Consider the following 12,009-nt stretch of genomic DNA (forward strand, 5'->3'; position numbering starts at 1 on the left):
AGGGGGGAGGAAGAGTCAAGTCAAGTCAGCCCTGAGGCTGCTGTGATTGTTGAGGAACCTTAGATGCTGTAACAACCCTCCTCTACCCCATCCTGTGTTCCGATGCAGTCATTGTAGAACTAGGCCTCAACTGATCTGGTGTAAAATTAGTTGAGTTGCTTTGCATCATTAGTGATTCTTTGGGCAAAGTTACCTAGTGGCACCCACCTGCTCTCCAGGTAATGAGTAGGGGTATGCGAAATGGGCCATATTCAATTTGGATTTGGATTCAGCCTGAATTTCATAGATTTCATAGATTTCATAGACATTCGGGCTGGAAGGGACCTCGGAAGATCATCGGGGGACAGTGAATTGGTTTGTTGATTCAGATCACTGTCCCGATTCAGTTCAGCTGAATCTAAATTTGAAGATTCGATGCTGATTTGGAGAATAAGCGATTCAGCCATAGACACAGCTTTAAATGTTTTTTCTACATATCTCAAGCTACCAGGTGTGGCTCATGAACACTGAGATGGTGGGGTGGGTAGAACATCCCACAGGAGCATGGGGGGTCCACTACTAAGCATGTGAGAGATCCCCCAAGCTCAGTGATTGGCTGCGGGGGGACCCTGGGTGCTCCCCCAGCCCCAGGAGGCACCAGTCGCCAAGCAGGAGGATAGGGGGAAGGTCCCCTGCATGCTCCAAGACAGACCTGGAAGTGGACCAGAAGTGCTTCTGGTCCACTTCTGGGTCTGCCACTGAGCGCCCTTGGGACCCCTTCGCACTCCTGTGGGATGCTCCATCCACCCCAGCATCTTAGCATTCAAGAGCCACTTGGTACCTTGGGGTATGTAGAAAAAACATTTAAAGCTGTGCCTATGTCCGAATCATCAAATCTCTCCAAATCGATTCAGAGGGTTCTGATTCAATTTGGAGAGCTTAAAGGGTCTCCTGATTTGATTTGGATTTGGAGATTCAGCGGCCGAATTGGGACGAATCTCTGCCAAATTGAATCAGTGACCAAAGGTTCGCACAACGCTAATAATGAGGGATAGCGGGAGAAAGGTGAGAAACACAAGGAGTTGAAAATAAATACAGGGGAAAAGAAAGGATCTGTCATCCTGAGTGTGGGTTGTAGGGGGAGATGTGGTCAGTGTATGAACAATGGTTGTAGAGCTTGAGTTTGTTCTTTTACACAGTAGCCTGTAGTTAAGACACTTGCCCATGGCATGGTAGATTCAGCTTCTAGATCCCTCACAACTAGAGGAAGTTTGGTTCTACAAGTCCTCCAACTTCCCAGGAAAGCACCTCAGTCACCAAGTCATGGGCTAGGAATTGCCCTGGGCAGCCTTCACAGCTTCTCATGATTCTGGTCAGAAAACCAAGAGGGGAAGATATGTGGGGGTAAAGAGGACAGCAAACTGAAGGGATTGTAGATGCTGGACTAGAAGGGTAGAGTCCCTGATTTCTGCCCTGTACTTTATAGCTGCAAATGAGCAAAAAGTATCTCAGTGCTGTCTCTCGTTTAGTAGTGACATGTACAGGGTGCATGTGCACGCCCTCACCATATTATACACAGACTTTTTTGCCTATTGTTTCTAATCTTATGAATTTTCTTGAGTTTTTCATTGCCTTAAAAAGCTCCATTTTGTATTGCTCTGTAGCTTGACATAAGTGTTTGACCTTTGTATGCTGTGTGTGTGAGAGAATAGGTGAGAGTGTGTCTGTGGAAAAGGAAAACATCAGTTGGTGACTGGCTGAAGAGTGCAAACAGATAAAAGACCCAAAACAAAAAGAATCTGCCCCAGAACAGTGAGAGAACAACGGCAATTGACCTTCAAGGAAGAACACAGTGATAACACAGCAAAAGCCCAGAGGACTGGGTGAATTGACAAGGCTATAAAAGATGGGGTGAGACATATCGATTTCGGGTCTTATTCTGCATATCATCCTGGAGCATCGGTTCATCTGACAAGATGGACTGGCAGGAGCCTGGCTTCCTACTCATGATCAACTTGGCTGGCTACTAAGTTGATCCTTACTGATAAGACAGATAATATACACCAGCGCAGAACAGAAATTGGGGTATGAATGTGGTGTGTGTGTGTATTAAGCACTTAATCAATAAACGTGGCATCTTGCCTTATCCTCCCTTATAAGGTCTCCTTCGTGATTTGAGCAACTGGCAATTTGGGTAACAGCAGCAGCTTTTCTGCGCAGGGGGGCAGGTGAGAGTGCTGGTGCCCCCCTGTGAGCACCAGCTGGGGAGTGCACCAGGAGAAGCAGTCCCCCCGTGACCAATCCCACTGACCTGGAAAAGCCAGCAGCAGGATCAGTGGGAGTCCCCATAGCCTGCAGGATCAGCCACGGTGGACACCCCCCTCCCCAGTTTGCAGCATTGGCTGTGGGGGGATCCCTCCATGATCTGTGGGAAGAGACATGGGGTTCCCCCACCCAGTTGCTGAGTGTCTGCTGTGGAGGGGGAGAGGGGGGAAATGCCCCCTCTGACTCAGGAGGTACCAGTCACCCATGCTCTCATTTTATCCAGTAACTACCAGATGCAAAATGCAGATGAGCCTTTGGAAGGAGAGAGCATACATGTGCTTGCATTTGGGTGCATAAGTAGTATTAGATATGTACAAGTGAAAAAGGCTGTAGCCATAAGAGTTGCAGCTAAAATACCCTCTTAGTATTCCAAAGGACATAGCAGCTCCAGCCCTGAAATTCTTGAAATTTTCCCTGGATATAGATCTTTTGGATCTTACAATTAAAACCATGTTAATCCCAATGTAAAGTCCTTTGACAAAGTATGACAACAGTCTGTCATCACTTCATTAACTGGCCTTCTGTAAGTTAGAAAGGGTGGATGCCATTTTTTAAATTTGAGGTAATAACCTATTAATACCTATTAGCATTAGCCCCTTGTGATTTATAGGCATATAAAAAACATATGCAAGAATGAATTAAAAAACTAGACTCCATTTTAGTCATATAAAAAGGAGGGCATTTAGTACCAGCATACTTATACAGCCTGAAGTGAAAACATGAGCAAGGAACTATTTCTTGGAGGTGGTTCTATTTCTATTAATCAAAAGTACTGGCTGGAGGTTGAAGTTCTTTATCCTGGCACTGTAAATATTTAAAGCAGTAGCTTTCACATATGAATTAATGTCCTGCATATGTGGAGATGACACCCCAGCATGCTATGCTGCAACACAGAGTTTTTATTTTTCATAGAAACACTGACATAAACTTATTATAATTTTACTTCTGGAATTAGAATTTGTATGGATCCTGGATCACTTTATCTGTCTCTATAACTACTTTGTGAAGCCTTGCTTATGGGCCATGAATGACACCAACCTCAAAATCTGAATTCAGGACCTAAATCCCGAGCTGTGAGATTCTTCTTTCCTCAGTAGGGTGTCAGAAAACATAGAAGGAAAGCTGCACTAACACAGCCTACTTGCACTTGTTCACAACTCATCTCTGGGAAAAACATCTTGTCCTTAGACTGACCTTAGAGCTACAAGGTAAAGGGAATAGCTATGAGGTAAATAAAACAGGCAGGGGCTATATAGCCCAGACAGAACTGGAATAAAACAAATTAATTATATTGTAAATTTTGTAAGTTACTGCACTGTATTAGTACATACAGCATGTTTGGACTAAAAATGAAACTACTTGTCCCTTGCATTTGGCAGCAGACATGACTGCAGTATTACTGAGTACAACTGCTGTGATTGCTAGTCTAAAATAGTGTGGGCACATTGCTCAATGCCTTTATTAACTTCTCAACAAAACTACCTTTCTCATTAGCATTCAGCCTCACTATCATAAAAGGAGAGAAACTTTCTACCCCCATAAGAACCCCCCATTGCCCTCTCCCTCCCACTCTGTTAAACTCAGACACACTGAAACATATAGAGCATTGCTGGGAAGAAGAAACCAATCTCTTTTAATCACGCCACAGAACTTTAGCGACTAAAATATCACCCTTCTAGAGTAGAGAATACAGGTTAACAGACTACTGATAGATAAAGGGCATGCATCAAAATCACAGAGGTGATTAGGAGCCACATATGGCCCTCAATCTGTAATCACATTTTACTGTCAGCTTTGGAAGGAACATTATACAACTTCATGCTTGTATTTGCTAGTTCTTACAAAGCAACAACCAGTCAAACCATGAAAATCTATTCCTGTCATTTTCCCCATGTTATAGGAATTTCCTTGTGGGGGAGAGGAGATAGAGGTGGGACTCAGGGCTGCTGGTTGGGCCTAGCTGATTCTCCTCCCCCTTCTGCTTATGTTATTTAAGCCCCCATCACATGCTTGTAAGCCCCCATCCTGCTCCCCTTTTCATGAGGATATCTGAATATCTCCCACTGTTACCAATCCCTCCTGACCTTTCTGCTTCTTTCCAGTTCCCTCTCCTTTTGGAAGTAACCAAGAGATAATCCTTTGGGACACATCTGCTGGACCATCTACTTCTAAGTTACAACCTGCTACATGAGATGTAAACTTGTAGATCAGCAGGTAGACACACAGTTTTAAATTGTGGATAAAATTGAGAAATGGTGGACTTACTTGCTTTTATGGTATCAAAACTTTTCTGGGGACAAACCCCTGCTTCTGCATGGCTAGTTTACACAGCTATTCACAACTTCCCCTACCTGGAAAAAAAGCCCGATGGCTGTATTGAATACAGCTGCAAACAGCAATACTCAGGATGTTTTCCAAATTCTTATAAGAATGCATAGACCAAATATTTCCAGATAACACGCATTCTGTGTTTATCTATATAAGTGCAAATCGAGAGTAGCCCTTCTGCAGGCAATGGAATAACACAGGAGGGTAACAGCTGAACCCAGCTCTTCATTTGAAGCCAGATATAGCAGAAGCTTGTTGGCCTAGATGACTGCCCAGTATGCTGCAACATTTAATCAACTGTTTGACTAAGGGTTCATCTCTAGTGTTTGTGGTGAAGGGAACATGATTCCTTTTATCTTGCTTCACATCACTTTTTTGCGTGCTGCCTTATACAGCTGGGTTATAGCCTTTTTTCTGAGTAGAACACAGCAACAGAGGTCAGCTACAGTCATGAATTTTATGAAAGGTTTGCTGGGAAACCACATTAAACAGTTAAATCAGTCCATACATCAGCTCTACAGTGCTCTCATTCCAAGATGGTGCAGCTGAGTGATTTGCAGTGTACTTGCTTTTCATGGCCATAATTTTCAAGCAATGTCACACACTTTGATACCAGACACTTGAGCTACTTCAGCACATGGTCAGCTTTCTCCACGATAAATTTCAGCCAGAAAAGGAAAAAACCCAAAATTCACTGGAAATGAGCCAGAAACATTTTTTGCTAACCCAAGTGAAACAGAAGAGGAGGTAGTAGACAGATGTAACAACAATAGAGGTATCAACTGATACTGTATAAACTGTTATGCTACCCTTGGATCTGCATACCCCTACAATGATAAAAGTATAGCATAACCATTCTAACCTTAACCCTATTTCCTTTAGAGCTGACCTATACCAAGACAAGCAATTCAGCACACTTGTCTTGGTATAGGACAGGCGTGATCACCCCCTGGCCTGTGGTCCAGATTTAGCCCATGAAAGTATGCAATCCAGCCCTCGGGGCTCCCCGAGGGTCCAGAAATTTGTCGGCAGGGGAGCAGAGGCAATTAACACACTCCTCTGCAATCACATTTCAAAGCCCCATGTCAGGATCAGGGCCCCATCATGCTGGGCCCCATATGACTGGATCCAGCCTGCAGACCGACCTGGCACTGCTCATCCAGCCCACAGGGCAAAAACATTGGGCATCACTGGTATAGGAGCAAACAGACCTAATGTTTACTTTATAACAGCTGATGCAGGGTCCCTAGTGTTAACTACACTTCCCCTTTTAAAGCAGTGGAAACTGAGGTCAGTGATTAAAAAACTGAAGAGGTCGAGCTGCCCACTGCGAACTTATAAAAAAAAAAGGTAAGCAAGCTGCAGGATATCAGGGCGATGGAGGAGGAGATTGATGGGTACTTCCATCTCTGCAGGTTCACATGCCTGGAGGGAAGGAGGCACAGGAGGGAGTCAACGTGGCTGGATGGCAGACAGTTACCTCAGGGGCTAGACATCACAAGGCCAGGGCAACTCCCTCAGTGCAGCTGGAGAACAGATATGAGGCCCTGGCAGAACTGGCAGAGAGCGCAGCAGTGGAGGCCACTCCCACAGCCAGCACCAAGCAAGCTAAGAGAGAACCGTGGAGCTGGAGGAGAAGACATTGGGTTATCATGGTGGGTGACTCCCTCCTGAGAGGAACGGAGGGAGCCATCTGCTGCCTGGAGCCCATGGTATGGGAGGTATGCTGTCTGCCCAGAGCCTGGATTCAGGATGTCACAACAAGGATTCCTGACCTGATTAGGTCCTCCGACTACTATCCCATGGTCGTCATCCATGTGGGAATGAATGATGCAGCTTGGAGTAGTCCAGGTGGGGTCAAGTGACTACATGTTGCTGGGAGCTAGGGTCAGAGAATCGGGGGCACAGGTGGTCTTCTCATCCATACTACTGGTCAGTGGTCGAGGACAGCATCTCAACAATTGTGTTAGAGAGGTCAAGTCACAGCTTCAGAGCTAATGCCATCATGTGGGATTTGGATTCCTTGACCACAACCTGTACTTTCAGAATAAGGCCTTGTTGGGATGAGATGGGCTACATCTCTCTCCAAGAGGTTCTCTTGTCTGTTCTCTTACAGGTTGGCTGATCTCCTACACTGGGCTTTAAACTAGGTACATTGGGGGGACGGGGATGTTGATGACAGGGAGAGACCTGGAATGATGAACCTTAAGCCAGGTGCTAGAACAGCTAAGGTAACTACAAGTGCCCTGCTAAGCATCAGAATGGGGAAGTAGCAAGGGCACCTATTGTGGGGCTTAGATGCCTCTATACTAATGCTAGGAGCATGGGGAACAAGAAGGAGGAATGTGTACTCCTGCTTGCAAATAAAGAATTCAACCTGGTTGGGCTAACAGAAACTTGGTGAGATCTTACCCACGACTGGGCAGTGGACATTGAGGGCTACAGGCTGTACAGAAAAAAGGCGGGGGGCATTGTTCTCCATGTTAAGGAGCAATATACATCTTCCATAGTTAATTTAGGCCAGAAAGAAGGGCAAATTGAGGTACTGTGGGTCAGGTTACAGGGGGGTTGGGGTGAAAGGGACTTGGTAGTGGGGGTCTCCTACACAACCCCATACCAGGGGGATGAGTTAGACCTAGAATTCTTGAGACAGCTCTCAGAGGCAGTGCGCTCAAAGGACCTGGTCATCATGGCTGACTTTAACTTCCGAGACATTTGCTGGGAGAAACAGGCAGCCAGGTCTGCCTGTTCACAAAAGTTTCTAACCTCCTTACAGGACCTTCACCTATCTCAGGAGGTACGCGCTCCCACTAGAGAAAATGCCTTACTGAACTTGGTATTGGCCACAGGGGACAACTTGGTAGGGTATCTGCAGGTGCAAGGTAACCTAGGGGATAGTGACCACCTATTGATAGGGTTCATTATCTGGAGAAAGGTGGGGAAGATAACTAGTAGGGCGGAAGTGCTAGACTTCAGGAAGGCCAACTTCAACAAGCTCAGGAGATTAGTTAGGAAGGGACTGATTGGTAAAAGCCTTGGAGAGATGGGAATCCAGGAAGGGCGGGCGTTTCTCAAGGGACTAATCCTGCAGGCACAGAAAAGGACCATCCCAGTACACATAAAAGGGGGCAAAAAAGCAAAGAAACCCTCTTGGTGGAGCAGGGAAATCCAGGAGATCCTGGAGGGAAAAAAGAGACCTACAGGCTGTGGAAGCAGGGGGGTCCCACCAAGGAGGAATATACCTGCTTGGCTCGAGCTTGCAGGGAAACAGTGAGGAGGGCCAAAGTGGAAATGGAGCTTAGGCTGGCAGCAAAAGTTAAGGATAACAAAAAGTCATTCGTTAAGTACATAGGAAGCAAAAAGAAGGTGCAGGGTGGCTTAGGGCTCCTTCAGGATGAACTAGGGCAACTGGTAACAGATAAGATGGCCAAAGCAGAACTTCTAAATTATTTCTTTGCATCCATGGTCCTGGACATGATACAAATACACATCCCATTGGGACCTTAGGTAATCCCAGTATAGATACCAACCCACCAACTGCTCATGCTGGCCTAGTAAAGGGATACCTGGAGGGGTTGGATGTATTTAAGTTAACAGGTCCTCATGATCTTCATCCTAGGGTACTTAGGGAATTAGCTGGAGTCATTGCGGAGCCACAGACACAACAGTTTAAGTACTTGTGGTGCTCAGGACAGGTCCTGGAGGATTGGAAAAGGGCCAATGTTGTCCCTATTTTCAAGAAGGGGAGGAAGGAGGAACCAGGTAACTATAGGCCTGTTAGCCTCACCTCTATCCTTGGCAAGACCTTTGAGGAAATTGTTAAGGATCACATTTGTGGGAGACCAGTGGGTAAAATGATGCTAAGGGGTAATCAGCATGGGTTCATAGCAGGCAGATCCTGTCTGACTAACCTGGATTCATTTTACGACTGGGTCATAAAATGCTTAGATAAGGAATATTTACTTAGATTTTTAAAAGGCCTTTGACACAATGTCACAGCCAATTCTTATAAATAAACTAAACAGTTGCAATGTAGATTATAACGCAATGTAGATTATAACGCAGTCTGGTGGGTAGTAAATTAGCTTATGGGATGCACCCAGAGAGTGGTGGTGCACGGGTCAGTTTCTACCTGGAGGAGTGTGGACAATGGAGTCCCCCAAGGCTCTGTCCTGGGACTGGTACTATTCAATATCTTCATTAGTGACTTGGATGAGGGAGTAGAAAGCACTCTGAGTCACTAGTGTGATGAGGTAATAAGTTAACCGCACCCTTTCTTGCATAAGTAGGTGCATCACAAACAGGTCTAGGGAGGCGATACTTCCCCTTTATGTGGCATTGGTCAGCCTGCAGCTGGAGTACTGCATCCAGTCTGGGGCACCACACTTCAGGAGGGATGTGGATGGCCTGGAGAGAGTTCAGAGGAGGCCACTTGCCTGGTTAAAGGCCTACAAGAAAAACCCTATGTGGACCAATTGGGAGACCTGAACCTCCTTCAGCCTCCACAAGAGGAGGCTGAGAGGTGATTTCATGGCTACCTACAAACTCATCGGGGGGAGGAGAGAGGGGCAACAAAAAATAGGGGATACAATGTTTACCAGGGCATCTGTTGAAATAACTGGAAATAATGGCCACAAACTGGAAGAGAACAAATTCAGATTGGACGTCAGGAAAAAATTCTTTACAGTGAGGGTTCCAAAATATGGAATAAGCTTCCAGGGGAGGTGGTGCTGTCCCCTTCCTTGCAGGTGTTTAAAAGAAGATTGGACAGATACCTGGCTGGGGTCATTTGACCCCATCAGTCATTCCTGCCCAAGGCAGGGGGTCGGACTCGTTGATGTAATAGGTCCCTTCTGACCCTAACATCTATGAAACGCTGAAACTACTGCCAGGCCATGTCTACACATGAGCATTTACTGTGCAATAACCAAAATGTCTGTACAGTATGGGCACATGTCTACACATGCACACCCATACTGTGCAGTAAATATGGTGACTTATGTCAACTCAAGCATAAATTTAATACCTGCATCATGTATGTATCAAATTTATGCCAGATTAATTACTGTGCAGTAACACACATGTAGAGCTGCTGGGTCTGTCCAGCCACTAGGGGGCAGACCTGAGGCAAGACCCAGGGCTTCTGGCTATTTCTCCTGGCTTCAACTTGGGACTACAGTTAGTCTCAAGTGCTGGCTCTTGCTTCAATTTTGGACTAAAGTTAATCCCAAGGGCTGGTGGCCATGTGACCAGAGGCTGGAGCCCCCCTTGGTGACCACAGGGGCACATGGCAGGTTCTTTGACCTGGGACTACATTTAGTCCTACGTTGTCTGCATGTGTAGACACCAGCCTATTCCCACTTACTGCACAGTAATTTACTATGAAGTAAATTTAAGCCAGCCTAAGTGCACATGTAGACATACCTACAGAAGAATTGGGACATATATAGGTTATCTTAGCCAGGGTAGGTGAGTGCACTTTGTGTCTGTGCTGATAAAACTCCCTGACACTTATAAAAGGTAGATTTGGCAGAAAAAGACATTTCTTACTCCTGAAAATTTATTTGGGGAAGTCCCTACTTCCTGGGCCTCCATTAGCCATGTTAACAACCTTTTGATATTTTCACATGAAGAACAAGAGACAGAGCCTTCCACACTAATGGATGGACAGAAGTGATAGGAACACTTGTTAGATGTGTTCAGCACCCATAGAGGTGGACTGTATCAAATGCTATGACTGGTTAGGAACACCAGATACTCCTGTTCTGAGGCTATTGCAAACTTGGGAACTAATATTTGTACCTGAGGACTGCATATAGATAGTCCCTATGTAGATGCACTGTCAGGCAATGTGTGTGCCAGAAAAGGGAACTAGTGTGATAACAGTTCTTTTTTCAAACACTCGTGTATCAGCATGAGGTGCACCATATACTTAGACTTTTATAGAAACCCAAATGGGTAGAAGGGCAAAAGCTGAAGCCATTCATAAAAATGAAAGCCAGAAAAATGATAATACCAGTTTTTCTTTCCTGCATTTCCTGCTACAATAAGTATGCCTTCTGTTCTGTGCCACCCTTTTGAATGGAAGGAGTCTGTGGGAAAGGTCATAAAAGAGTACATTTAATTGCAGGAAGAAGAAATGATAAATGCTGCAGCAGGAAGCTGTGGATTGTAGCTAAGGGCTAGAATATAACCTCTGGCATGATTGCTATTATGAATAAGGAACAACGTGGCAGCACTGTTAAACAGCATTAGAGCCAAGTGGTTCAAACCCTGAGGAACACTGAAGATATCATGCCTACTTGAAAAGATCTCTCCATCTTGATCCTCTGGATGCAATCCATGGGCTATGAGACTACCTCTTGGGTTGGGTAGGTTAATGATTGATCTTCTCTAATTCTATATTTTGAGTGGCATCTCAGGCTCTTCTCAATGGAGTTTGTCACATGTTATGTTTAGTGATGTATCACTGTGGTCTTTCTCATAATGGGATCTGTAGGTTCTGCAAGCCCTCTCAGGGTTTGTTTCTCTTTCATCAGTGGTTGGTCCTAGGGAGGATGGGGCTGGACATTGCCCACACCCTGCCTGAAAGTTCACCTCTGAGTCCACCTCCAGTGGTCACTCTTAGGCCTGCTAAAGACTAAGGCTAGGAATGAGACTGGAGCAAACTTCTAGCTCTGCAGCATCTTGGTGAATACAAGCAGGTGAGATGTGCTCAGCCCTATGTTACCCAAGACAGTGCTAGATAGGGTGGCCATCATAGCAAACAGTCTGGTTGTCCTCTGTCCTCTACTGATATGAAACCGGAAGCCTTTATGTCCTCTACTTTTCTCTTCAAGTACTGGCTGGAGGTTCAAAAGAGAAAAATGGAGGGCATAAAGGCACCTGTTTTTGTATCAGTACAGGACATAGTAGCAGAAAAACATAATGTCCTTTATGATGGCCACCCTAGTGCTAGAACAAACACTCATAGGCCACATTATTCCTACTAATTTCAGAGCCCTGCTAGTACTTCTTTCCTTTTTTTATGGCACAGAATAGCATTTCAGAAATACTATCATTCATAGAATTATAGAAGTAGGGTTGGAAGGGACCTTGTAGATCTTCAAGTCCGACCCCCTGCCTGGGCAGTAGAAAAAAACTGGACTCAAATGATTCCAGCTAGGTAGGCATCAAGCCTCCTCTTAAAGACCCCCAGGGTAGGAGCCAGCACCACTTCCCTTGGAAGTTGGTTCCAGATCCTAGCTGCCCTAACTGTGAAGTAGTTCTTATGGATGTCTAATCTAAACCTACTCTCCAACAACTTGTGGCCATTATTCCTTGTTATGCCAGGGGGCGCTAGGGGAAACAAGGTCTCTCCCAAACCCTTCTGGTCCC

Source organism: Gavialis gangeticus, unplaced genomic scaffold (assembly GCF_001723915.1).
Source record: "Gavialis gangeticus isolate Ggan-Ray unplaced genomic scaffold, GavGan_comp1, whole genome shotgun sequence".
NCBI classification, from domain to species: Eukaryota; Metazoa; Chordata; order Crocodylia; family Gavialidae; genus Gavialis; species Gavialis gangeticus.